The sequence below is a fragment of the Coloeus monedula genome, assembly GCF_965178545.1.
Source record: "Coloeus monedula genome assembly, chromosome: 7".
Taxonomy (NCBI): Eukaryota; Metazoa; Chordata; class Aves; order Passeriformes; family Corvidae; genus Coloeus; species Coloeus monedula.
The window spans coordinates 10,646,554-10,674,351 of NC_138787.1; the positions used below are offsets into that span (position 1 = coordinate 10,646,554).

The 27,798-nt window shown below is 37.8% G+C and overlaps 1 protein-coding gene and 1 pseudogene across 2 annotated transcripts in view; both read left to right on the forward strand.

Annotated features, from left to right (window-relative positions):
* SLC39A10 (solute carrier family 39 member 10) overlaps positions 1-1,399 on the forward strand; it is a 60,945-nt gene extending 59,546 nt beyond the window's left edge. The window contains exon 11 of the mRNA XM_082284985.1: positions 1,376-1,399. The gene's annotated coding sequence lies outside the window, so the exon portion shown is untranslated. The remainder of the gene's footprint in view (positions 1-1,375) is intronic.
* Positions 117-27,318, forward strand: LOC309575074 (annotated as a pseudogene). The gene is made up of 6 exons: positions 117-332; positions 957-1,066; positions 1,372-1,486; positions 2,593-2,773; positions 26,887-27,051; positions 27,143-27,318. The product of its transcript is annotated as an uncharacterized misc_RNA (transcript).
* Positions 27,319-27,798: the final 480 nt, after the last annotated feature.

Sequence of the window (27,798 nt, forward strand, 5' to 3'; positions counted from 1 at the left end):
ATACAAGGGGAAAAAGTTCCAGTAGCTTCATTTCTCTTGACTGTCCTGCCTATAAGCTCAGCTGTGTTAGGAGGGGACTAACGCTCCTTTAGGCCCTCCCCTGCTTTCCAGGTGCAATGTGTCACCAATTACCAAGGCCTTAAATGTGAGAGCAGGAGGGAGGCTCTGGCCTACGCTGACTGCAGGGTTCATAGATGGAACTGCTCCTGCAAGAGCTTAGTTCAGCTTCCAAGCTCTTAACTGACTTTAGGGAGATGTACGAATATGAGAACCGTTTAAAAACCTTCACCAAGTGGCCCTTCCAGGAGAACTGCAAGTGCACTCCAGGGAATGTAAGTCTGAAGATGGTTATTTTGCTTCTGCCTTACTTTTTATGTACTGTGCTTGATTGTGAAGTCATTGTTAAGTGTATCCATGTTCAAGAGGAGTCCACTAAGCCTGAAAAGTTAAATACTGCAGCTTTCCTCTGTTCCCTGCTCAGAAATACTATAGTAGGATTAACTGGTTTTTTTGTGTTTGGTCCACTAGTCTGCCTACAGATTTTAATACAGTTACTGTTCTTGTTCCCCTTATTTTTTTGTTCCTGTCATTTAAAAATTAATTTCTTGTATTATGTGCTTTTTCTAATTGCAAATATCTATTGATGACAAAACAGCCTACGTTAGAGTAAACGATTACGCATCCAGCAGGAGAGATGACGTAGTGGAATGATCATTGCTTCAGATTCAGAGATGGAAATTTAAATTTAAAAATCCACCTGATTTCTACTTTGGCACACACATGACACTGCCAGCCTGAATCTCAGATGAGTCATACTGCAAGAGTTACCTGAGAAAGTGCTTGATAACTTGTACAAACTTAATTTTTGGTGTCCCGACTAGACATGATTCTAAAGTGGCAGGAAACACGAGTAGTGTGTGGGATAAGGCTCTAAACTTCTAAACTGTCCCCTGCAGATGGCAAAGGCTGGCTTCATCCACTGTCCAAGTGCAAATGAACCAGATGTGGCAAAATGTTTCTTTTGCTTGTTAGAACTGGAGGGCTGGGAACCAAATGATGACCCATGGTAAGCACAGATACAACAATGCTCTTGAAGTATCTTTCCAAACTTCTTTGGTAATTTGCAATGAGTTAATGTTGTTGTCGGTTTCCACCATGACAGTTCACAAAACTGGAGGTTTATCTTGCCCAGTAACTTTGAAATAGTTTAACTAGCTTTTCTCTGAGATCCACTAAAATCTGTTTCATGTTTTCTGTATGATACTGTTTCTGACAGCACAAGTACTGAAGAGACCTGCCTGTCCAGATCTCTTCATCTCCTGAAACGTAAGGAGGTTTAACATCTGTTCTTATTCTGGGTTTATCTTGCAGGGAGAAACATGCCAAACATAGCACCTGTGACTTTTTATCCCTTCCCAAGCACTTTGATGAGCTGACAATGGAGGAGTACTACATGCTGGAGATGACACGGCTCAGAACCTTCATTGTAAGTGTTAACTACATAATCTGAAATTCAAAGCTAGAATGTAAACAAGAACTTCTCTTGCTAAGATTTCCAAGCACCAGCCAGGAATGATTGTCAAAGGCTAGAACATGACTTATTCTGAAGTAATGATTTATGTGCATTATTGGCTAAGAAACCTGCACCTAAGCACTTCTCAGTGTAGTTTATTGTCTGGCTTTTGAAGGCAAACCTGTTTCCTTTAGATGTTTTTCCAACAGCTCATTACAGCAGAAAAAACAATATGTAGGGTGCAATAATCAATGCAGAAAACTCAACAATGAGCAGCTCTATCATTTTCAGGAGGGATGAACAACACGTGAAAAGACGAAATTCGACCAGATCATTGCTTCACATGTCCAGTTTTACATATAAACCTGCCTAATTAAGCTTTAAAGCCCATTTCTAACGTTTTCTCCTCCCCACTCCTAGGGTTTCATGCCATAGTGTTGACATGTAAAAAAGCACACAACTGAGCTGCTCTGTTGATAAAGATCAGCTGATCTTTGATATGTGAACCCTAATCCTATGGATAGTAAGAATCAAGAGAACCAAGTTCCCTGATGAGGAACAGTTAAAGGTTCTGCATATTATGTGTTGGTGGGTTTGCACAAATAAGATCTTTGCCTTGCTATGAATGTTCTGTATTAAATATATACCTGGTGACTGTCAAGGTTAGGTATTTCAGGTCACTGTGCAACAGATTACAAAAAAATAGGATCCTGTAGCACAGTGGGACCAGTGATATCTTAGAAGGTGGACTAAGAGTGAGGTGATGTTACCTAACTTGAACTGTGAATGATTTAGAGCAATGTTTCAAGGTATGAAAGGGGTCTTGGCAATAATATGACTTAATTTCTAAGTATAGTATATAAAAAACTTGAAGCAGCAGCAGCTTCAAGTGGAGACACTTAGCCCCCGGGATCCTGTCACCTGTAGCTGGGAGGGCTGTGCACTAGGCTCACCAGGGTATGACTGCTACTGTGAAGCACTGATACCCAAATGCAGCCTGAGGAGGGGGATTGGAATCTGGCTGAACTGCACAGTTAAACTGCTCAGCTGAAAGGCTCAATCTCTTGCTTTGACTCAAGTGCAAGGTCGGCAGGCGCACAATAAACACTTTTCAAGAAGAAGTCGCGGCAACAAGGCAGCGGTTCGTGGATTACTTTGGCTGCAGACCCCAGCTCCCAGCACCGCTGCCTCTCAGGGATGAGCCAGCAGCCCAGCAGCCAGGAGACTCAACTGCCAGGCAAAACGAGCCCAGGAGCCCAAGTGAAGTCTGATTCTAAAAGTGTCTCTTAAAGTGGTGCAAACATCTCTCTCTTTAGCTGGGTGTGAATCTAAAGCTGAACAGGGGTGTGAGGAGGTGTATGTAGAGAATTGCTCTCAGCCTCTCTGGATCAGAGCAATGAGTAGGGACAGTTATGGCCTGTCTTTCACAGCGTGCTTTCTTGGTATGGCTGGGTGTGGGGAACTAAGAGTAGTCCCACCACCCTGCCTGTGTATGAAAAATGTCTAAGCACATACTTTCATTCTGGTTTTTAGCAAGCTGAATTTTTTTTTGGAATAAAGATTCACAACTGAGTACTTTGTGGTCTGTGTTAAAACCTTGTACCTAGGCAGACTCAAATCAGAGCAGTTCTGCTTCAAAACACTTTCCAGTGAACAAAATGGATCTGTGTGCCTCCAACAATTGGTTTCAGCACCTGCATTATCTACATCCCTGCTTACCACTAAGTTGTCTTTCTAGACCAGACAAAGTTGGCACAGATACTGATATCCAGCAAAAATAGGGGGGTGTACTGAATGAGAGACACAAGGTGTGTAAGGCAGTCTCAAGGAAGAGCTCTGGGGATTTCGGTGTGTAACTGAAACAACAAAAGCTAAACCTTTACTATTCCATTTTTAAAAGTTTTCCATTACAATTTCAAACTCACTGGGATTCTCTTAAAATCTTATTATTTCCTATTTTACTTTATGAGAGACTGTTGTAGAATAAAAATGCATGTTTGCAGATACTTTTGATTTTTAAGATGCAGACAGACCTTTCTCAGTAAGGTGAAAGTTTTGTGCATACTTTGTCAGGTCTCAAGCGACAAATGAACAGCAGCTTTTGGAACTCCCCTGACTTGTCTTTCCACTCTGCAGGAAACTCCTCATGCTGGGCATCCTAAAAACATGTATTTCAACATTCTTTAAAGCATTTATGTATTCTCAATCTTGAGAGTAAATTAGCTCTTGACACACATCAATCCATGAAGTACTTTTTCTTAAGTTGCAGCACCGAGGTTGACATGCTTAAAGCTTTTTTAAAAAAACCCTTTAAATATGTTACTCTAAGAAGCTTCTTGTATATCTTCAATCTTCTTCTAATAATTTTAAAGTTCAAGGTCTTTAGAAAGTGAAGAAGAAATGATATGGGGGGAAACAGGAGCATCCATTTTAGCTCCCTCTTTCTGTTGAAACTCTATTCTAGTGCCAGTCTTTAATGTTACAATGATAACATGGAATCAATGACGATTGAATTACAGTATTGCAAGGTAACTATGAATTAGGCTGCAGCTGAATGCAGAAAGTGATGGCAGAAAAACAAGAATGAGAAAACTACAGTCAAGCAAAGCACCAGAGAGCTTGGTTTGTAAATGGCCTGTGACAACCCCAGCTGTTGTTACTGCAGCTTTCAGAGTGGGGGCAGCAGTTGGTGTGTGGTGTGTTAACTTTGAGTTAGCCTGACAACAGAGTATTTGTGAGTACTCCCATGGGAGTATTAGAGTTACGTAGGTGATGACAAAAAATGCTTCCACCTGACAAGTAAAAGGTACAGCAGCTCTCTGCATCAGGACAGTGACAGATAATGCCATTCCTTTTGACTGGCTGTGCAAGGGTCAGTAACTGTTCTCAGCTTTGCTGTTACTGGTTATGAGATTCTCTGGCAGTTAACAAATGCCAGTGAGTGTCAGTGAGTCTGTAATCTCATTTTATAGAACACCACTGACATGAAGGACTTTCTTTTTACTCCAGTTTGGCTGTGTAAATGCACATATAGCTGTCCTAAACCTCTTGGATCTTTACTGCTGGAAGTACACACCTTTCACTTATTTTAGCTATAGATTTTAAAAAGCTATAATCCCAGTATGCACAATGAATTTGTCCCTTCCCTCAGTCTCTTTTTCCAATGTCATCATTTCTCTGTTCATTTTCCAAATGACTATTTCCCAAAGAAGAAAGCTTAATTTTCACTATTTGCCACTTTCCTGCAGTCTGGTCAAGTGAAGGAAATTAGTTCCTTTAATGATGTCTCTCATTGTACATTTTTTGAGCATTTCCAACCAAAAATCCAGTCTTTCTGCATACTTCAGGCCATTTCTTTAATTAGAGAGGATTTCTAAAGCCTTGATATTAACAATCTTTTTTTAAAAGGGTCTGAGAAGTCCTGGATCATTTGACTCAGTATTGGTGATAGATTTTCATCATTTAAGTAAACAGTAAGAAAAGTGGACTGGCGAAAGTGGACAGTGTTACCTGAATGTGAAAGTGGTTGCAGTCAGATATGGAGTGTGAGATAGAAAGAAAACTATTTCTTGTCTGAATACTTTGAACACCTCTGCCAAAATACGATGAAGTCCATTCAGGTGGTTTGAAATGCAGTGTGAAAATTTGCACAAAGTACTTCAAATACTTTTTTCAAGGTAGAAACAAAGATGTGGAGAAGTTCTGTAGTTTTTTCCCAATTCCCTAGGCCACCACTCCCTCAGCAGAGAGCTACTCAGAGGATCATTCCTGTATTTCAGGCATGGTGATAATTCTGAAATCTAATTGAAATCAGTTTTATTAAAAAGTGCAAATCTTTTGACAGAAGATAAGAATGAGAGGAAGGTATGTTGTTTGATCTGTGTCTCCTTCTCAGTCTTGTATTTCAATCTCTTTCTGTTTACTTCCATTCAAGAAATAGATAATTTTTAATATTATTATTTTAATATTATTACTGGGTTATTATTAGCATTATGTCCTTTCTAAGTTATAACTCCTTATCAGTTAAATGGATGTACATACAATTTATGCACAAAATACTGACACAAAAATGACTATGGGACAAAATGTAAACTTTTTTCAAGTTACAAAAGTAACGTGGTTTGCACGAGAAAAGAATGATTAAAAGAATCTCAGCACAGAGCCTGTTGTAAAAAAATTCTGACCAGTGAAGATAGCCCAAGCCAAACAGTGCTATGTGAATGATTGTCACAGAGAACTTTCTGCCAGGCTGCCTACCTCTGCCTTCACTGGGTAAAATCATCAAAAGGGGCTTACACAAAACATTCCCTGGGAATGACTGGTGTAATCCACACTGGCAAGAGGGATTCAGGTTCTGTATCTTCATATTTCTGCTGCCAGAAAGGTTCTGGATCAAAGGGTGATCATTTTATTTATTGCTTACTTTAATTTAGACACAGAGAGATACAGAGGTTTTTTTGAGATGTAAAATAGTAAGATTTAAAGTCAAAGAGTTAGGTTTATAGAACACAGACTGCCTTGGTGGTAAAGGTTACTTCAGAGGTACATTCAAATATGATCCCAAAATATTAAGTTCTGACTTAAAGAATTACTAGCAATATCTTTAATGTAACAGTTCTGCTAAAGTTTGTCTGCCCAGACCTTTCCCTGTCCCTAACTGCACTACAGATAAAAAAGCCCAATGTAGCTTTTGCATGTGAGGTGATTATTGCATTAAGTCTTGTAAATATTTTTATTAAAAAAGGTGACTAAATAACATCAGGAGATCCAGACTGGAAAAGGTGATTAAAGAAATTAATTAAATAAATTCCTGACTGGATGAAAGAATGACAGAATTGCACAGTGAAGTATTAAACATGAGAAATGTCAACACTTGTAAGGTGATACCAGACACCCAGCAGCATAAAAAAATGTTGTCAGGGAGGAGGAATAAACACATGCCAGAAATTCTTCCCAGGTTTTAGCCAATGAATCATTTTAAAATTAAAACAGAGTTGCACATTTATTTTCAAAATTCTCACTTTAACAGATGTTTCAGCAAGATAATGTGGATTTCCCAGCTTAGTTGTAACATAAAAGCAGAATTCAGGAGACTCAATGGTGGAGTCTCCAAGGCAAATGCAGATACTCCTGCCTGCTTAAATGTCTGTTTGATAAAAGTGGCTCTAGGACAGGATCAAGTTCTTCTCCAATATTATCTGGTAGCCTTTCAAAATAACATAAGAATTAGTAGGATCTTGTTGGTGTTTCTACTGCTGATTGACTGTTCTTTATCATATATATGGATAATGTGTGTTTACAGTGTGCAAACAATAAAAATATTAATTGAGCATTTGGTAGAGATAAGGAGAGTACTCAGCTGATTGAAAAATGAATCAAAGGAATGTACTTGTAATTTTTCATCTAATATAAATTTGCAAAAATGCAACTAAAATGCTATTGCTATTACTGCTGCCAATGGCTGAGAGCAGTAGTTTAAGGGCTACCATTTTTAAAAAGGGAAATACCAACAAACTGCCACAGAAATCATTTTCGGTAAGTCTGAACTAAATTCAGTTTTCACCATAAGCACATGAGATTGTCAAAATCAAGAAAGGAATAATGGAAAATAAACAATCCATCCCTTTACTTTTAGTCCAGTTAATAGCCTTTGAAAAATAGCTGGAGTTGTACCTATGTATTTCATTAATTTATTTCTCTTTGGAAGAAACAAGACTACCTGCAATCAAGAAGCTACAGAGAACATAAGAATCTTTAATGATTCCAGCCTAGCAATCTGGTATTTATACTCTTGAAAAGACAAATAAAAAGAACATTGCTTTTTAGAAATAATATTATTCTAATATGAAGAAAAGAAATGGCAATCTCATAAAGCAATTAAATATTTAAATTAAACAGTATTATATTGTGCTAAGAAGTATCTTAGTATAGTATCAAGTACAACCTGGAGAGAGGGCTTCAACTGCTATAGTACTCACTTGATTCAAAAAAGGGGAGAAAAATCTGTTTTCCTTGAGAACATTGGAGACTCACTAGTTTCATTTTTTAGCTAATTGTGCCCCCTCCAGGTCCTTCTGTGATTTACATTTTCATCAGTTATTAACCTTCCAGGATTGCCAAACTGAATGCACTTTTCCAGTATTGTAATAAATTGAGGGTCACTGAGTTTGATTATATGCAAACTATTGGGTTTTTCCATCTTTTTTATGCATTTGTTTGTTTGATAGCTCCCTAAGGAGACATCATCAGAGGCCATCTTCTTGCATTACTGAAGGGAAAAATACAAACTTTCGAAATTGAAATAGAAGCTCTTCAAATGTTTACCTCAAGGTGCTTCTTAAGGCAATTTATTCCCTTTTGTCATTACTGCAAAAGCACTTCTATACAAAATCATAGCAGGCACATACTCAGTCTAATCTTTGATGAATTTAAGAGGAGATAGATGATTCCTAAAGTTCTTTGTCTACAAAAACCAATTTTCCTCCTTCAAAGAACGTGCATTTCTTACTTCCTAGAAAGTTTAATTACATTTACGTTTATATTTAATTCAAAATAATATCACTCTGAAAGTTTGAAATTTTTAACAGCTTTACTACAGTTAGATGCATAAACTGACTAAAAAAAACTTGAAAACAAAGAGAATTTTCCACTAATGAAAATGGATATTGTAGAAGAAAAAAGAAGAATTTAAGAGAGGAAGTTTTGGTAGAGAAATGTACCATGAATGGCAGCAGTCTGAGATTATACAGAGGTCTGTTATGGATCAGAAACTGTATTTGGGAGTGACTAAGCAGCAGCTGAAGGAGGATGCCTTTCTTCCCCCTTTTAGAATGGTTTAGGAAAATATCTGAAGGGGACCCTGTCCAGCCTACCCACAAGAGACGAAAGCTTTCACAGGTAAAATGCATTCAGAGATACAGGAGATAAATTTGTAACCCACCAGCATAGCATAATATTAAGAAAGTTAAAGTGTGAGCTTTGTAAAGTTATGAGGATTTTGAGTAATTTGATAAAGAGAGATAAGGGAAAAGTTGGTAACACCATAGGTCTGGAGAAGCAAACAGAGGACTGGAAACCTAAATACCTGTCAGATGAGGCAGTAGCATCAGCAGTGGTAGAGAGACAATCTCAATCTCACAGTGCATAACAGTGTTCACCAGTGGGTAAAAAATGTACTGGAAGAATTGCTGAGCTCCCAAATTTCCAGGTGACTCAGTCACTTCTGAGGACCCAAAGGGAGACCCAAGGGAGATGGAGCCAAGTTACATTTTAAACATCAGCTGATACCAGGTGATACAGCAATTGCAAACTGTAAGCTGAACACAGGAAACCTGGGTGTTAAGCAAAGTCTAGACCAGACCATATTTATGGTATTTGTTCATAATAATTTTATTCATTCTTATTTTAAAAGAGGAATTTAGCATTTGAGAAATACTCAGCTAAAATCTGCATTATTTCTTTCCCTACTTCAAAGTTTCAGTCATGTATTATTTTCAGCATATTCCACATCAGACTCACTATTTGAATAATTAAGGAATAGTTCTCTAATACCAGCTAAACACACACAGTTTTCATAATCTATAAGATCCTTCTTCAGTGATGGGATTGCATAAGCAGTCACTGTGTATGTTTGCAAATTATCCTTAGATTGCTCACTAATTCTGCTTTTTAAAAAATTCGTTGTTACAAAAAGCTTGAGTTGCATTTTATACTGTTCCTGTGGTCCTAATATCAAGCCATAAACTCATAACTACATGCATAATATGTACCATCAGTTTGAGGTAGATTCTATCTCACCTTTCAAAATAAAATGCTATCATTATTTAGTTTTAAAATGCTAATCATCTTTCCATTAGTTCAAAAAGAATTTTGATCAAAGCTGTAAAACAGTGAAATGGAGGATGAACTGTACAAGTGTTGAATTCATTAACATCTGTCGACTGTTTAGCCTGAGTGATTGAATTATTAATACAGTAATTACTTGAAAAAAGTTACATATACAATCATAATCCCAGCATACATCCTCTAATTTCAACAAGTAGTTTTGCTTCCAGAAGTACAACAAATGCCCTCTATCTATAGTATTTCTAGTGCCAAAGTAAGTGCATTGAAGGAAAAGGGGAAATAGGGATAATATCCAAATTCTGTCTTCAAATGACAGACATTGATTTTTCTGTCTCTTATTTTTTAGCAATATTCATTAACCTGGACTCAATTTTCAAAATAAATAGATATTAATTTTTCATCTGAATTCAGTGGCAGGTTTTGGTGTTCAAAAAAATTCAAAGTCAGGGTAATCTTGACACCCAAAATTTCTTACAGATAAAAATCATCTGCCATGTCAAAGTTTTTCTGTATTCTGAATGTCTGTTCATTTCACTAAGAGTTATAGGCACAAATCACAGAATCATAGAATGGCCTGGGTTGGAAGGGACCTTAAAAATCATCCACCTCGACCCCCCTGTCATGGACAGGGACACCTTTCACTAGACCAGGTTTCTTAGAGCCCCATCCAACCTGGCCTTGGACACTTCCAGGGATGGAGCAATAACACAACATCTGCAGCAACTGAGCAGCTGCTGTTCTGGAACTACTGTTGCTTTAGAGAAAAAAATCAACCAAAGGAGTCCATGTTTTGCAAAGTACTGTACAGTAGAAGAAAAGAAGAATATTCCCCAGGAGACTGATAAACAAAACTTAAAAGCCTACAACAACACAGTTTCAGTTCCACTTACTAATTTTATTAAAACATAATTTTAAACTGTATTTATATTAGAAGAAAAATTAATGAAATTTAGATTATTAAAAAAACAGAGGGACAAAATCTCTGTACATATCACTTGCCTCTAGCTGGATGTAAAGACTGCTAGGTAAGCTACAACTCCTGATGGAGTAAGTGTATTCCAGTCAAGCTGATGTACTGCATTCCCAGCTCCAAAGCAGTCTCATGCCAGTGAGTTTTCTCACCCCCCAAGGCCACCATTCAATTGTTTTGCTCATTGCAGTTTTTTGCTGCATAAGTCAGACTAGAAAAGAATTGCTGATTGTATTACAAGATCATTTTAGAAACATTTTACAGTATTTAAAACATTCACAGATTTTTTTCCCTATGCAGATATTTTCTTAAGTAATTTCGACAAATAGAAAGAAAACACCTTATTCTAGTGGAAATTTTTAAAGAACAAACACTGCTATCAGGACCAGCACACCAGAGTCTATTCAGTTACATTTTTATCCAAATAAAGGAAGAAAACCAGTATAAAACATCCAATTTGAAATAGTTCTGTGTGAGATACAGGAAATACTAACAGTCAAGGAAGTTATCTACAAGAGAAACAAAAACCCCTTGAAGAGATCACTGTCTCATAAAAGTAGGTACATTCTTTTCTGCCAAAAAGCTCCTTATGAATCCATAATTGGCATTTGTGTTGGCAGTTTCTAACTAAGGCATCTTTCCAGGCATGTCTATAATATAACAAAAAATATGCTTCAACAGGAATTCAACCCATCTCTTTTAGAATGCTTCACTGTCTAGTACAGACACATTTCAGACATGGGATAGGAGGGAAATGATGCCAACTCTTGCTGCAGTTACCATCCTCTCTCTCTTCTGGTAACCTTAGCAGCCATTTTACACCACAGTAACAAACTGCTTGTGTATTTTAGCCCTCCCCTCTACTTCCAAACCACACCAGAGTGCAGGAGAAATACACAAAGAGCTGACTTTAGCTACAGACAAGATTTAAGACTCCATTTCAAATTCTGATTTTATTTTTCTAAAATAAGCACAAGATGATATACCACAACTATAAAAAAAGACCCAAAATCATCTTCTAAACGTTGCCTATTTTTGCACTTAGCTGTCAGCAACAGGATTTAGCCAAAACAGTCCCAAAACTGCATTAGCACAGAAGGCAGAAATAAACTTGAAAACTTTTAATATACTAACTAACTTGCAAGTTGAGATGAATCTGAACTCTTAGTAAAGCATTGAAAATTTATCTCCTCACAAGAAAGCAGATATGAGTGAGGAGGTAGGAGGGGGATATCAGCTGGTAAATTAAAAACATCTACATTTTCTAGTACTTTAAAGTATTAATTTCCAATCCTTTACACACTTTTAAGACCATTACACCAAAGTAGAAAGATTGTTATCTGAAATTACAGCTTGTTCCATATATTGGCAGTTAAAAGTGAAATACCATTTGATAAAGAAAACAAATTTTAAATAACTTCTCTGGCTATCAGCAGAACAATAGTTCATCTTTTGCATCATACATCTGAGTTCCCAAGTCAGTTTTCTCTTGTTTCTTGGATTCTAGTGTCTGCTGCAGTACAGCAGATTTATCTTGAACCTCCCTCAGGTTTGTTTCTTTCTTTCACCATCCATAAAAAAATTTTTAGCTTTCCTTGAGCTCAGTTCAACTTTAGCTTTTTGGGTGCAATGTTTGTATGACTGTAAATAAAGACAAAAAATAAATTAAACATCTAAAAGATACACCCTTCACTCCAGGGTCTTTTTAATAAATAAATAAATAAAAAGAACATGAAGATGAAGGGAAACCTCAGCAACTCAGTAGCTCATGCAATATTCTGTTTTATATGTTCTTATCTGAAGACAATTGGTTTTTACTTAATCCCCTGTTTCTGTCCTGATACTAATTTATACCGTTTCTACATTTTTTTACTGTAATAACACATAGTGATTAAAAGCAAAGAAGGTTTATACTTCCAAAATGTGTCCCATTTGATTACAATTTAGAATTCATTATGGGTTTGTGCCAGTAGAAACACACAAACAATAATATGTCTTAAGTAACTCTTAACACACACATCTAGCCATACATAGACAAAATAAAAGAAAATACTAACAGCTTTTCACAACCATGGATCTGTTTTCGAGTTTTGAAGATTTCACTCTTTTATACAGATATTTTTCTGAGGAGAATACTGGATGTAACATGTAACTGAAAAGATGTTCTTCATCTTGCCAAAAACAAGCATGAAAATAAGCTAAAATGTCCCTAGGACCAGCTGAAGCAGAATTTGACAAGTATTAGCCTCATAATTAATGAATCCTCTCATATTGGTGTAAGCTGAAGCTGTCCTTTAAATACCACCTTTCAAAATTATTTTCTAACAGTTGGTATTTGCAATGTTAGTAGCTGTTCCCAAATTGCAAAGTCCCCCAAGCATGCAGTCATCAATCTTTAAGCTGAGTAACAAAATACCCTCTCACATGAAGGTATGCCAAATAAAAAGCCTGCTATGACTCAGTTTTCAAGGGGCACATTGACCTTAGTGCCCAGAGCAGATTTACTGCTAAATTCTTGGCTCCAGATGTTTCAAATTAGAAACAGCACCAAAAATAAACACACTTTTTCAATGCATTGAATGCAACGCATACCAAAAAATATCCTTTGGGCTTGATGTGACTACCAGAAACCTCCAAGAACATTTCAAGAATGCCCCAGTTCTGTGCAACACTCTAAAAGGATGTCAGCTTTGTTGATGCCTGAAGAGAACGTTGCTTCCACGCCTTCCTAGGAAAATTCACAGCTGAAAATCAGACTCTACACCTTCTTACACAAACTGATCTTTATTATTGTTTTCTTGCATAAGTATCTGATGAGTAATTTCACCTCTCTTTTGGTGTGAAATTAAACTGATAGACTGACCCCTTTAGTCAAATTTATTTTATTTTCTTTAATACATATTTATATGTCATAAAACTCCATGGTTATGACCCATTTAAAAAAAAGCCAAAAAACCAGTTTTTGTTGGCCCAATGCTGTTAGAAAAAACTGCCTGGCTGCTCAGACACTCGTTTCAATGCAACCCAAATAAAGAAAAAAAATTACCAACTGATAGACAATAAAGAATCAAAAACACAAAAAGACTGGTTTTTTAACTAACCATTAACTAAAATAAGATCCTACTAACAGTATTGCAGAGTAAAACTGTCTTGTCTAGCTGTTGAGAAAGCGAATGGACTTTCTAAATGGTAAACAAAAGCAATCATGACTAATAGTTGAAATTATGGTCAGTGCATGACTCCTACTTTTTTTCTTTTTTCTTTTATTTTGTATTTCACATAAAATGTCTCTTGTATGACAGGAGATCTCCTGGTGAATGTAAAACATTGTATCCTACCACTATCCAGTAAAAGCATTTCTATTTTTCCAATAAGTATTGTCAATATTGTTTTATTTGTGCATTTTAAGTCAATAAAAATCTCTAACCGAAAATTTTCATCCCTATAGCATTCTTTATCCTGCAGAATCACAAAACCAAAATACAGTCTTTGAGGGAACAAGTTCTAACTCTAACATTCCCTGCAAATTCAGCAAATGCACTGAGACTCAGCACAGATGAAGGAAGTCATTTTAATTACAAACTGTTTACGTCTGGCTACTGGCCATTCTAGTTAGCAATCCATAAAATGATTGTTCTGGGTATCCTCTTATCAGCAGAAATTCTCACTGTAGTGTAACAATTCCCCGTGTGAGCAAGCAAGAAGCAGAAATTGAAAAACTGTGATCAGAAATTACCTTCTAATAGGATTGAGAGGTATCACTCACCTCCCAGTAGCACCTATGCTGACTTAACCATTCAAAGTGACTCTCATCTTTGCCTTTTTTGCTTACTAGAGACGCAAGAACATCCCCAGCATGAACATCAAGCTCAACAAGTGTTCCTAGAGTCACCTGATTCTGCTTAGACAGCTTTCCTCACACCAAGGTGACAATATCCTCAGTCTGTCTATTATCCTGCCCGCCAAAAATTTTAAAATTTCAGAGGTTGAATGTCTGGTCTAAGTCATGATTATGTTTTCTTGTATTTGTTGTTTTTTACTATGTTACCTTTATGTCTGTGTATTAAATAGTTCCTTCTCACTATGATACCAGTACAATGTCCTTTGTTCACCAGTAGCTCAATAGGGCTTTGGGATGCTTTTTTGCTTTTACAAACCCAAATATAAAACATCAATGGCACAAATCTGCAAAGAAAACCACATACACTACTTAATTTCTGCCACACAGGAAATAGTTCTTGGCCTTTTACCATTTCCATTTTATTTGTTCCAATACTACCTAAGAATATATAATTAGGAAAAACATCTGAAAATTTTACTTAAAAGACCATTTTAAGTTAGATCAAAAAAAAGTTTATCCTCAGCAATATTTCTTGTGTACTATCACCTGCAAGATGCTTCCCACTGTATTTATTGAAGATTAGTTTAAAGATGCAAAACTTAACTTACAGTCTCTGTAACATATAAACTAATAAGGATAAACAAGAATTCTCTAATCAACGGCTAATTCACCTACAGTACATGAAAAGTCATTATTTATACCTTCCCAGCAATAGCAAACAGTAAGGAATTTGAGTAAAGCAACCAAGTACAACCTTAATACAATAGTTTTCCGTGATTTAAAAATAAACAAATAAACCCAACACCTTTAAGAGTTTTTTTCCTCACAAGATCTCTTGTGCTGCTCTTTGCACTGTAGGGATGTTTCTCTGTGACTGAACTAGCATATTGTTTTTCATTTTTGTTCTTGGTTTTGCGTGACTTTGCACTGCATTCACTGCATGCTGTCAAGTCTGTGTATTGGGACCCAAACCCCAGTTCCTCTCCTTACAGCAAAGGTGATATTACTTAGCAAGATACCTTCAGCAGGAATCCTCACAGATTTAATTCCACTCAGTATAAGAAGGACTTATACTGAATTTTTTGCTGTTTAATCCTGAATGAGATTGCAGAGTAGAAATCCCAGCAAGAACTAAAACATAGCAAAAACCTTCTGAATTGTTTAGTTAGGACTACCCCTAAAAAGGTAAAATAGTATGTAGGTTACATCTGATATTCAGTTTTCTACTGGGGAAAATCAGGTATGTTCATTTCACCGTGAATGACTGTATGGGACTTCTGATTCTTCTGAAAAATACAGAGCACGGAAGGGTTACTAGATTAGAAAAGAGAACTGAATTAAATTACTGTTATTAAAAGTTAGTCTTTATTCACCTATCATAAAATCTAAGAAGCAGATAGCTAATACCATAAGTGTCAGCGAGAAAAAAGAAAGTCGGGTGCTCAGAGAAACAATATGACAATACCATCTGCATGCACTGAGAGTCACAAATACTTCTATTCAATATTTCCATACCAAGTAGGGTCTTTGGCCTTCAAAAAAACCTCAAGAAGTTCCTAATTAGATAAAAAAAGAGAATCTGGTGAAAGCCAGATGCTTTTTCTCTAAGTATCCATTAAGCCCCTTGAGAATTATTTCCAGAAATTCATTGCACCTTCCTCAGTTTTTCCAGCATCTTGTCTGTTGTTACTATTGTCAGCACATGTCTGTCCTGGAAAAGCAATTACTCCAGATAAAAATATTATTGTCTTTTCAAGTGAATCACCACACATCACTGCAGGAAGTCTTAATTAAAATTAAGCTCTATATCAAATTCTGCTTTACTCAAACCACTGTCAACTATTAGTTCTGAAAATAATTTCAAAAAAGGGTCAATTGATCAAAGAGCCTAACTCCCATCATTCTGTTGGAGCAACATCAATTTACACTGGCTGTTCAACTGCATGATGTAATTAAGCAACACGAACAATTAAAATATTTTGATGGATTTTTTTAAAGTGTACTTCTATGACACCAACAAAGTCACACATTTTAACCAGAAATCAAGTATCAGAATTCAACACAAAGAATAATCTTTCCCTCCATATAAAATATATAAATATATACACTAGATTTAAGTATTAATATGGCAAAATTGTACACAGGCAATACTGACACTTCACTACTAACACTAACTAGTAATGTGATCTAAAAAAAGGTATTCTCTGCTCCTGAGACATTTCCTAACTAAATACATGTTCAAAGAATTTTGTTCTCAAAATAAATTTGGTTGCTTTAAGAATACAAGGAATTTTATTTTTATTTCTTTTTACAACAGCAACTGAGTAACATCTGTCAAGACACACTGTTGAATAAACACTGGGTTTCTTATATTTGTACACTGTACAGATGACAAAATATACATTAAGACATGGAGTGCTTTCCAAATTCTTTCTAGTGCTTTCCAAATTAATCTCTCAAATTAAATTAATGTAAATTACTAGAAAAGCTACTGCAAAAAAATGAAAGTTATCTCAGTTAACACAAATGCAAAAAAGGTTTTGAGAAGACCTTTAAAGAAATATAGTTGTCTGAACATCAGATTCTGGCCTTTAATGTGCCTTATGACCTATTTATAGCCTTATCGTCATTAAAGTTTTTAATCTTGCTCACCAAGTATGGGGTTGGGGAGCAAAGACACACTGAAATGTAGGAAATTATGCAGATTTACAATGAAAAAATCAAACCCAAACAAATGCTTCTACTCAGTTTCAGTATGGGCTTGCATTTAAAGCATGACTGCATTTATTCTAGTTCAGTTCCATGCCAGGACATTGTGAACTGACCCAAACCCCTCATGTTGCAATACAAAATGTTCTATCAGGACAAAGTCCTGGCAAGGAAATGGGGAGCGATTGATACCAATTCCCTGCTCCACTTCCCAAAGCCTGGGAACACAGGTTCTGCCACGGCATCTCCTCTCCCACCTAAACCAGACTGCATTCCCCAGAACCTGAGTAACCAGAAATGCCAGCCAACCCCGAGGTCCCTCTGCTGTGCCGTGTCTGCCCCTGAAAGTGCACAGCCAGGAACACATATCCAGGATAAAAACAAAACACACAACTATATCCATCATAAGAAACTCCAGAGAGATTTGTAGGGAGAATTGCAGCCTGATCAATCTACTGAGGGCTCGCAAGAACTGCTGACAGTGACAATAATGATGGACATCAGAGAACAAAGATGTGCCCAAACTATTTCCAGTAGGAGCAATTTTTTTCAGAGCCCATCACAAATGGAGACTCCCCCTCCCAGGGAAGGCCCTGACGGAGCGGGCAGAACAACCTCACCGAGCAGCAGCTGGGGTCCTCGCGTTGCCAGGACACCTAAGGAGAGAGGCTGCACTGCTGTGCAAACCCAGGCGTGCAAAAGGTGTCTGAGAAACAAACTCCTCAAAGGGAGCCAAGGCAGATTTGACCCACAACTCATTCTCAGCTTCAGTATGGAGAATTTAATAATAAATTCCAAGTTCGGCTTCAGCCCAAAAGCTCAGAGTGTTTTGATTCACATTTGCAATGTGCCTTCAGCTTTGGTTCAATCCCCGGCTCATGTTACACAAATACTTCCAATCTAGTGACAAAACCAGACCTGTGTGCTTATCTGAGTGATCTTGATAGGGTGCAGCTCCCTAATGCAATAATCACAGTGTTCCTTTGTGCAGGAAATACATTCACCTTGTGCCTCCTGCCTCTCACTTCACACCAAACCACAACAAACGGCATAGACTTCATCTGTACACAGACAATCCAGCTGTCAGCACGCCAGCACAGTTCATAATTGGGTTTATAAAACAGTTTTTAATGAACAATTGTATAACTATACATTGTCAAGAGAAAGTGGGTTTTGTTCCCTTTCTTAGTATTATTTATCAACAGCAAATGGAGTAATTGCAACTGGTAAAGCAAATCAAAGCTGTGTTGCCAGTTTTACAAATGAGATTCTTCCTGGTTTTTTTCTTTCATGAGAAAAAGCTAGGGAAAAAATAATTTATGCTTCAACATAGTTTCCTATTTACAACTAAGGCATGAAATAGAAAAGGGAATGGCATGATTCCCAGTCATTCAAAACATCAGTGTAACTTATTTTGTCAGCGACACTGCCAATGTCAATTGTGGAGGAAAAAAGTATCAAGAAAAACATATAAATCAAGTGTACAAAAATAGTCCGAGTACCCTGTTAAAAGACCATCAAGGATCTGGTTTCTAAATATAACTTTTAATATATCACAGATTGCAGTCTGAGATTTATTTTACATTTGATTTTTTTTCCTTGCCTTTTATTTTTTCCTTTTGCTTTCTTCCCTGGGAAGTTAGAAAAGCTTCTGTACCCAAGATTTTCTTAAAATTTATGGGAAATGGAAATTAAACCACCAAGTAATTTAAACCTCATCAATACACTTTGCTTAAATTAGATATTTATAATGAGGGAATAATGTATGATTATTCAAATTTGCAATGAAAAACTAAGCCAATAAAGCAATTTTATTATACAATGTCATATAAATGCAAAAAATAAGCATGAACAGACTCGAATTAGCTTTATGCTTTAAGAAATACCGCTCATACTGTCTGGGGAAGAGCATCCTTTTAAGCTATGAAACTCAGACACTGCGTTTGTGGAAGGAGAGTGCCACCTTCTGGAAACTGATGCCCGCTCATTTAGCCAAAATCAACCTGACATAGTTGAACTTCAGTTGTGGCATTTACACTCTCCTGCACAAAAGATTGTATTTTTTTTTCTGCCAGTGATAGCACGTAGAACATTAAAAAAAAAAATTGTATTTGAGTAGCACTTAATATCTGAATTAGATGATTTTATCAAAACGGATCATTCAGCACACAATATTCTGACATACCCAGCAAACTTCTCCATTTCTCGCCTTTTCTTTTTTACCAGATTTCTTCTCCAAAATGAATACTATTGATTTCAGAGTTCTATGGGATACATTCCTGATTTTCTTCTAAATAAGAAGAAACAAAAACAAGATGGGGGGGGGGGGGGGGGGGAGGGGAGGGGAGGGGAGGGGAGATGTAAAGCCAGAGGAGAATATGAGAAATAGAGAAAAAAGAAAGGAAAAAGACTAAAAATAAATTTTAAATAAATAAATAAATAAACCCCAAGCAAAACACTTTATTTTTCCGTGATAAAGCTGAACTTCCAGGAAATGAAGCAAATGTTATTTTTTTACACTACACACTTTATGTATTCCTGTGGTGATCTGTTAACCCATTGCTTTTCGTACCCCACATTGTTCCCTCTCTGTTCCTTGCCCTTAGCCTTGGGCACTCCCTCAGGCTCTCCCTGTTGGGTTCCTGTACCCCAACCCCGCCCAGGGACCGCCTGAGCCCCTGAGAAAAGCTCCCCGCGCCCGGACCACGAGGTCTCTCTGCCTCTGAGGGTCGCCGGGAGAAGATGTGATTAAAGTCTTTTCAAACCCTCACGGGAGACCCCTCTCGCCTCCTTCACCATCACTGGGTGTAACGCTGACAGCTGGCCGGAGCAGGACTGCGGGGTGGTCTGAAATGGACTAGGGGATGCCACCAGGCCGCATTGCCCTAAGCAGCCCCGCTGAGCTCTCAGGAAGCTACAGCCTGCTAAGCTAAATCTAGCGATTACAACATATTCCTACATTAAGAACAAAACTGAAATTGGAGTAGAGCTGAGACCAAAAGTTTCTAGACTGAGTGAAGATTTCAGCATTTGTCCTAATGACACCCTGGATCTCTGAGAGTTCTGCAAAAGCGTGAGATGGATGAAAACAGAGCTGCTGATTTTTGCTTCCAAACAGCAACCCTATTTCCCTACCCTGGGAAAAAATGAACCTCATAAATCTTCTCATCTGTTGAATAGTTTAGTAAGCCCACTTACAAATGCATTAAAAATGCAACATCCTACTAGAAATCCCTTGACATTAGCAAACTTCTTCAGCATGAAGGCAGGGGTTTTTTTAATCATTATTAGAATTGTGTAACAGGATTACCAGAATCACAAGGTAGCTGGTATTTCCCTGAGGATCAGAATCTGCAGAGCATGCATGAGAAGAGTTTGGGAGAGCTGCACTTGCTCAGTTTGGTGAAGTGGAAAATAACAGAATTTAACTGTAGCCAGCAACAGGTGCAAATATTTCTTGGGAGATTCAGCTTGGACAGCAGGAAAAAAATTATTCCCTAGGAGCCCTGAAGCCTCTGGAGGTAATCTGCAAGAAATCTCTGTTCATGGAGATTTCTGAAATTTGAATACACAAAGCTATGATAGAGTGTTGTCAAAAGTTTCTGCTTTTAGAAAGGAGTCAGATTAACTGAACTCCAGAAGCCTCTCCAAACCCATGCTTCTCTGATTCTATCTGAAACAGTAATTTTTTAACAAACCTAAGTGAGGAAGCTAAGATGAAACAGAAAATGGATTACTGTATTATCAGAAGCAATTTTTTTGGTACATACTACATATTCACTCTATAAGACAGCAGTATGTACCTGAAAAACTGATTTCATCAAGTCTTTCCATATCTTAGTCAAGTATTGAATTATGTGCTTTCCTTCAGGCATCTGAGCCATGATGTCAGAACTGAAAATTGGCTCCAAATAAAGCCAAGTAGCCTGAATCTTCATCCAGGATCTCCTGTGTCAACAACAGCTTTCCTCTGCATTCCCTATAAAGGGACATTAGCTCAGATGCTTTAACTGGTGCTTTCAGTAAAGCATTTTCAGTAGACTGCTAAGACCTTTTGGGCAATTTGCATATTCAGCAGCAGGTACAACAGCTGTAAGTTCTAAGATTTCAGCAGATTTCACCTCGAGTGATTTCCTGCAATAACAAAGGCCACATTAACTTCAGCAACTGGATCATTTGCAAGGTTGGTGGCAGGATTTCCTGAACGAGCTCAACCCAATAAACAAACAGTACCAGTGAATAAATGCAGGACATGTTTTAGCATGTAATAGTATTTGTGAACTAATGCCCTTTAACAAAACATGGAATCTGGCTTCCAACAAACACGCAAGCCCAGAGCACTGCTTCTGTTTGCTAGGATAGGCTGAGATCACAGCAGAAAGACAGGAGAGCAACCTAAACTACTGAACCAAAACTAAGTTGGCCTTGTCCTGCATACAGGACAACAAAAAGAAATGTGGTTTTAATTAAAAGATTTCAAGTAGTAAATAGTCCAATAGTTAAGTCATATTTTATTTCTGACTTCAAATTCCAAGTGTGGATGTGGAACACATTTGTTTGATAGATTAAGGAGTTCAGTATTACTGCCCACCACTAGGCAAATACATTTTTATAATTCAATAGTTATTCAGTCTTTCCTTTAGAATGCAAAAAATTCAAGATCCTTTTATCTACCATTTGTTCTAAGTATTCTCAATTTTTTGTATCATTTAAAAATCATTTACCACCACCATTTGACAATTCTCACTATCTCACCAGTATCACACAGATGTGATGATATCAGTTCTCTCTATTCCCAATTCAAAAAATTTGCAAAAAATGTATAAAAATAAAATGCTATTTATAACCCTGTAACAAGTACAGAATATAGAACAAATACAGAATATACAAGTATATTCTTCTTTCCCACATAGAAACAGGAAACATTCCTGAGATGGAATTATTACCGAAAGTGCATGCTGTTAAAACATATCTTGTATATTTATGCAATAAACTCATTTGTTGTACAAATATACAATTCATTCAACTTCACTGGAACCATAGCAGTGATTTTCTCAACAGCACACTCATACATGGGCTACACCAAGTCCTGTTAACTTAAATAGTGAAAACTTACTTAACTTCTTTCTTTATTCACTGCCACAGATTCTAAACAACTGACCATTGTACCCAACATGTACCATTTCCTCTAAACAAAGTCCCTCACTCATCTTTTAGCTTCTGGTACCTCATCTCTGGTGACCTTGCTTCTACCAAGGGGTAGAGAAAAATGCAGTTTCCAAGAGGAAGGTTAGCCAGGTCAGTTAATTCGCTTACACCAAAATGAAGACAAGGAATTTGGAATTCTCTCTGGCAGCAATCCAGAACTCTCCATGCTTTATTAGGTTATTAAGAGAGCAACCATTGTGTAATTGCCTGGTTCTCGAAGACTGAAGCAACAGTGTTATTGTGTCTTGTGTTATTGAAGTAATACCTTGTATTATCGTCAATCATCAAAACACTCTGAAAACTGAAATTACGGAATTACCATGGCAAACTTATTCTTTTTAAATAGGCAAACCCAACTATTTTGCATGAACAAGGAAGGACCTCTTACACTATGGTACAGTAGCAATTAGAGAATAAATACTTATTGGAATGCATATGTAGGCATATGGACATATGTATTCACATTTATTGAATACGTACTGAGATCTGAAAGAGCATTTCTGCAGGTCAGTAGGAGGTATCCATATTAGCTAGATATTTATAGCCAAGCTTTATAGGAAAGACTTCTGGGTTTTCACAATATGGCTCCCTTTGGTGGATTTAAGAAGTAAGTATTTTATTGAGAAAAGAAATTGAAATCTTTGCTCAAAGATGGAAGTACAGAATTTTTAACACACAATGCTTAATGTTAGAATTTAATTGTCTGCTTTAGGAAAAAAATACAAATTTTTCACCACAACCCTGAAATTTGTCTTGTCTTCAGTTTCTTCATCTTCTTTACATAAGCCCTAACATTTTTAATTGTTGAAGAGCTAAACAATTTAGTAGCTTTATATCTTAAGTGGAAAGTTTAGACAATATTCTCTTAGTCTTCAACCTTTCCATCTCTACTTCAGTTATGTTTTATCTGGTAAAACAAAGGTATTGTAATAATGAATCTGCTATCTTAAGCACCAGAGTGTGTTAAAAAAGTTTAGGAACGTATCCAATGCATTAGCACTCCCCACATCGTTAATTAAGAGAAAAAATCAGCTTGAAGGGATTAAATAGTGTGTAGCTGACGAGGGACAAAAGCTTCATCCCTTTAAAACATGATTAATTTGCTGCTTAAGGAGGATAAACAAAAGCATTTGAAGTCTCTATGCTTTAGATTAAGCAGAAGAGATTTCTTTTTTGGTTATATTAGTTGGTGATGTTCTATTAGAGAAAATCACCTTTTTCTCTTTTCATAATGTTTAATGGAAGGAGATTCTCTCATAGTCTGAATTTTGAAAATGTGGTCTTCTGAATATCATCTACAGATGACAAAATATGGGTTCCTGTTTCTCTATAGGCAAGAACTCCCTTTAATCCCATCCAGAATTCCTTTCCATGAAAGCTTTCTCAATTGAATGTTCTTTGTTGGCTGTTTCACCAACGGGCTCAAACTTGTCTAGGAATGGTTCAAAACACAAGTTAATGTATGACAAAATATTAAAGTCTTCAGAAGAAGACAGAGGTAAACCCACAACTTTGCACATCCTTTCCAGTATCTTTCTTGCAAACTAGGATTGTGAATCACCTGGATTAGAGGAAGGCGGCATCTCAATTCTTCTACTTTGAATTTAACTTGTTACTGCTAATGCATTTGGAGAACTGTGGAAGGCTCTGACAAGTTTATACAGCCCATGCCAGTAGTCTTCTGTATCACCCTTACTTCATCTGGGTTCACTTCTCTGCCCAGTCTTTTTGTTTTCTGTTGAATCCCACAGTCATATCATTGAGATGACATATCAACTTGAGATCATATAGGAACAAATTACCATGCTCAGTAAACTTGCAGTTTAAATCTCAAATCATGTTAAAATATTTTACAGCTGAGTTAGGAATAATTTTGCCACATCTCACTAACTGCATTACTAAGCAAATTACTGAGAACACAAATATTAAGATGTGTAATTTATATTCTTGACTAGGTTAGACTATAATCTGTACCTTAGCAGCAGCAAGATGAATTTTTTTATTTAATGCTTGTGTCCTCTTCAAATGCTCTGTGAATATCTCCAAATGTGCTAAATTCTTCAACCAGCTACAAGAGAATCATAGAATGGTTTGGGTTGGAAGGGACCTTAAAAACCATCAGGTTCCATAGCCTCTGCCATGGGCAGGGACACCTTCCACTAGACCAGGTTGCTCCAAGCCCCATCCAAGCTGTCCCTGAACACTTCCAGGGATGGGGCATCCACAGCTTCTCTGGGCAGCCTGTTGCCAGGCTGTGCCTCACCCTGTCCCAGTGAAGAATTTCTGCCCTTTCAACAGCAGTTTCTATGCTTCAGAATATATTCATTGTTATGGACCTAGAGGTTTGGCTGTCTTAGAATACACCAAATACAGACCTTTGGCTGTTTTAGAATACACCAAACAAAGACTGATGCATTTTTTCAGCAATGAGATGGAAGAACTACTAGAAGGGATTTCATGCCAGTATAATATTACACACTACCCATGATGAAATGGAATTCGTTTATTCTCCAACAAAAAATTCCAGCATAACATGTATGCATCTTAAAGGCACCATATTCTCAGAGAGCAAATATTTTACTTTTTGCTTGAAAAAATTGCTGCAGTTATACCTGATATTAAACTTCACTGTAGCAAAAGTTCAAGTCACTCAGACCCAAATTCAGCCGACCACTCAGGCATGCACCTGTATTCCACAGGTTTAATACCAGGCACATGCATCAGAACTTTGCTGAACAGCAAGTGACTAAAGACAGTTACATTTCAAGGGTGAATGTAAGGGCTTTGCTGAACTGAAACATGAATACATCAAAGAAACAGCAGGAGGCTGATTACAGAAGTGATATTTGTGAAGTGAGGAGATGGGATTTTACAGTTCCCAAACTGCAAACTCTACATCTGCTAAATTTTAAATGATCCTTTAACTAAGGCTGTAAAGGCAAAACTACTTCATACAACTTGCCAATGAGTGCTTTTTAAAGTTTTCTTGTGAAGAAGTTAATGCCTATTCAAGGTTTCTACACCTCAGGTTTCAAGTCTTTCATTAGTTTAGGGTATTGGGAATGGGTATTTAGTCTTCCACAGCTAATTCATTGCTTGAATTTAATTCAGGAGAACCAAGTGATATTCACACTTCGAGTACACTCTCTGTTCAGAAGCCTGCAGAACATGCAATTTAATTCTACTGCCATGTTGCCCACACTACAGAAATTACTTGTTATCTGCTTACACTGGCTAGATGGGCATAGAAATAAACCCCAAACCATCATATACAAACACACTGCTTTCTGAAAATCAGTTTTAAAATATCCAGGTAATGCCTGTATCACTAACTAAGTACTTTTATTACTTTCTAAATACCTACATTACTAACCAGCCACATTGCTCCCCTACATGAGCAACCTCCAAACTTTCTTGATCACACATCCCTAATCAGCAAGAAATTTTTGAGCACACCCCGCCCCAATATATGTATATTTATTTACAGATTTTACACACAAGCTACTGTACTAATGTAGTATATACACAATAAAACATACACAAAAGTTAGACATTAAAACAAGAATAAATTAAGATGAAAATAACAATATTGTAAATAATTTTTAAATTTAAATAACTCTTATATAAATCCTTTTTTCTTCCACTAATAGCATTATTATTAATACTATTTTAAGTGAGAACAGTTGTGTGAATATGCTTCATCAGTCTTGGTTCAATGCTTTGAGATTCAAAGGTCTAAGTTCAGTGTTTTAATGACTGTCATAGCTGAAAAATTAAGCTTGATGACAGATTCAAATGGAAGAATTGCATCATTAGCTGGTCTTAATAAATCATGATCTCATCCACCAGTTATGCAAAGATTTTTGTTTAAATTCATGTAGTTTATTTTCACCTTCCCTGATGTCACTTTATTGCTCTTGCAAACTGACTGGAAGGTCTTGCATTTTTGAATTTTTAAATCACAGAAAAAAATTTTAAACAGATTGCACAGGGCCTCACCCAGCTGAGATTTGAAGTTCTCTAAGGCCACTGCCTCTCCAGGCCAACTTCTCCCTTGCTTTATCATTCATTGCAAAGAATGTCATTCCCCCGTGCCTGCTCGGAATTCCCCTCCCTGCAGAGGAAGCTGCCCCTCCTGCTGCTGCTGCACAGCACCAAGAGGAATCTGGCAGCATTTTCTCTGTAGACTGTTAACTGCATCCCTCCACCACATTCTTTTCCCCAACACACACAGTTCTGCCAAGACTTTTCACACACCGAATGCTCCAGCCCTGTAACCAGCCCGTGGTGATGTGATGGACTCGGGTTTATCAGCAGCTTTACAGCTCACTTGGGTAAAATCACCTAAATCAATCGGGTGACTCTGAACTTCGAACATGCTCTTTGTTCTCCATGTCTTACATAATGAAACTGAAATATAAAGCTCAAGTGGCCTTGATTTGGATAAGCACTACCTAGCAACAACCAAAACATCAGTGTGTTATCAATGTTATTGTCATACTGAGTCCAAAACACAGCACTGTGCCAGCTACCGAGAAGAAACGGAATTTTATTCCAGCGGAAACCAAGACAATGACATAATATTTCGTACTTTGCACCAAGCTGAAGACTTGGTACGCAAATTAATTTCTGTGGTTTCTAAAGGGGTGCCTGTAGGAGAGAGTCACTCCCTCTGGAAACACTACAGGAACGGCAGCCCAAACCAAAAGCATCTATTTAAATTTGCACTGCTAAACTAATTAATGGAGACCTGGGCAGCTTTAAGGAGGACCGTGTTGTTTGTAAAACTCTGTTTTGTAGAGTTCGCAGCACAGACGCCGCGGTTTGATTGTTGGGTGCCAATGCCCTGCGCCTCAGCGGCACCGGGCGCTGCGGCCTCTGCGCCCCGCCAGGCCCCGCTCGCACCGAGCGAGGGCTGGGCTGGCAGGGATAAAACCCAGCACGGCACAAAGTTAACTCATAAACGTAATTCTAAAAAAAACCAAAAATTAAAAACCCCCAAAAAACTAAAACAAAACAACACAAACAACAAAACAAAACAACCCGCACCTTTTAGCTCAGAAAGGCCGCTCCGGCAGCCCGGTGCTCCCGGGCGCTGTGGGGGCTCCTCAGCCGGCGCCCCGAGGCCCCGCCGCTCCCGGCGCTATGCAGCGGGACACGGCACAGCTCAGCACCGCTGCTTCCCGGTTCCCACCGCCTTATCCCAGCGGCTGGAAACTCGCGGGAGCCTAATCCCGGGCGCGGTGCCGCGCCCAGCGCCGGGAGCCCGGCAGCGGCTGCGTTGCCGTGGCCGGGGCACAGAGCCCGCGCTGGACTCGCCTCAGCCGAGAACACCTCACACCTGAGGCGACGGAATTAAACTTCCACAAAGTCTCCGCAGCTGTGCCAGGCTGGAGCTCAGCTGTGTTGTTACTGCTCCGCAATTGTCTGCCAGTAGAAAAAGCTCCTGCCCCTGCTGTGCCTGTCAGTTTGAAATAAGGATGGTGAACATGGCTTTGAGCAGCATGTGCCATTCGCTGCTGCCTAGGCAGGCGTCCTCCCTACCTTTATAAATTAACTGATGTGTACCAGTAAGTGAATGCAGGTGCTCGTCTTTAGGCAAAGCAGGGGGGCAGGTGCATCAGCTAAGCATGCAAAGGAACCCAGCTGTGTTGACAAAATGGTTCCTAGTAAGATAAGAAGGTTGGGCTGGGGTGGCTAATCCACAACAGC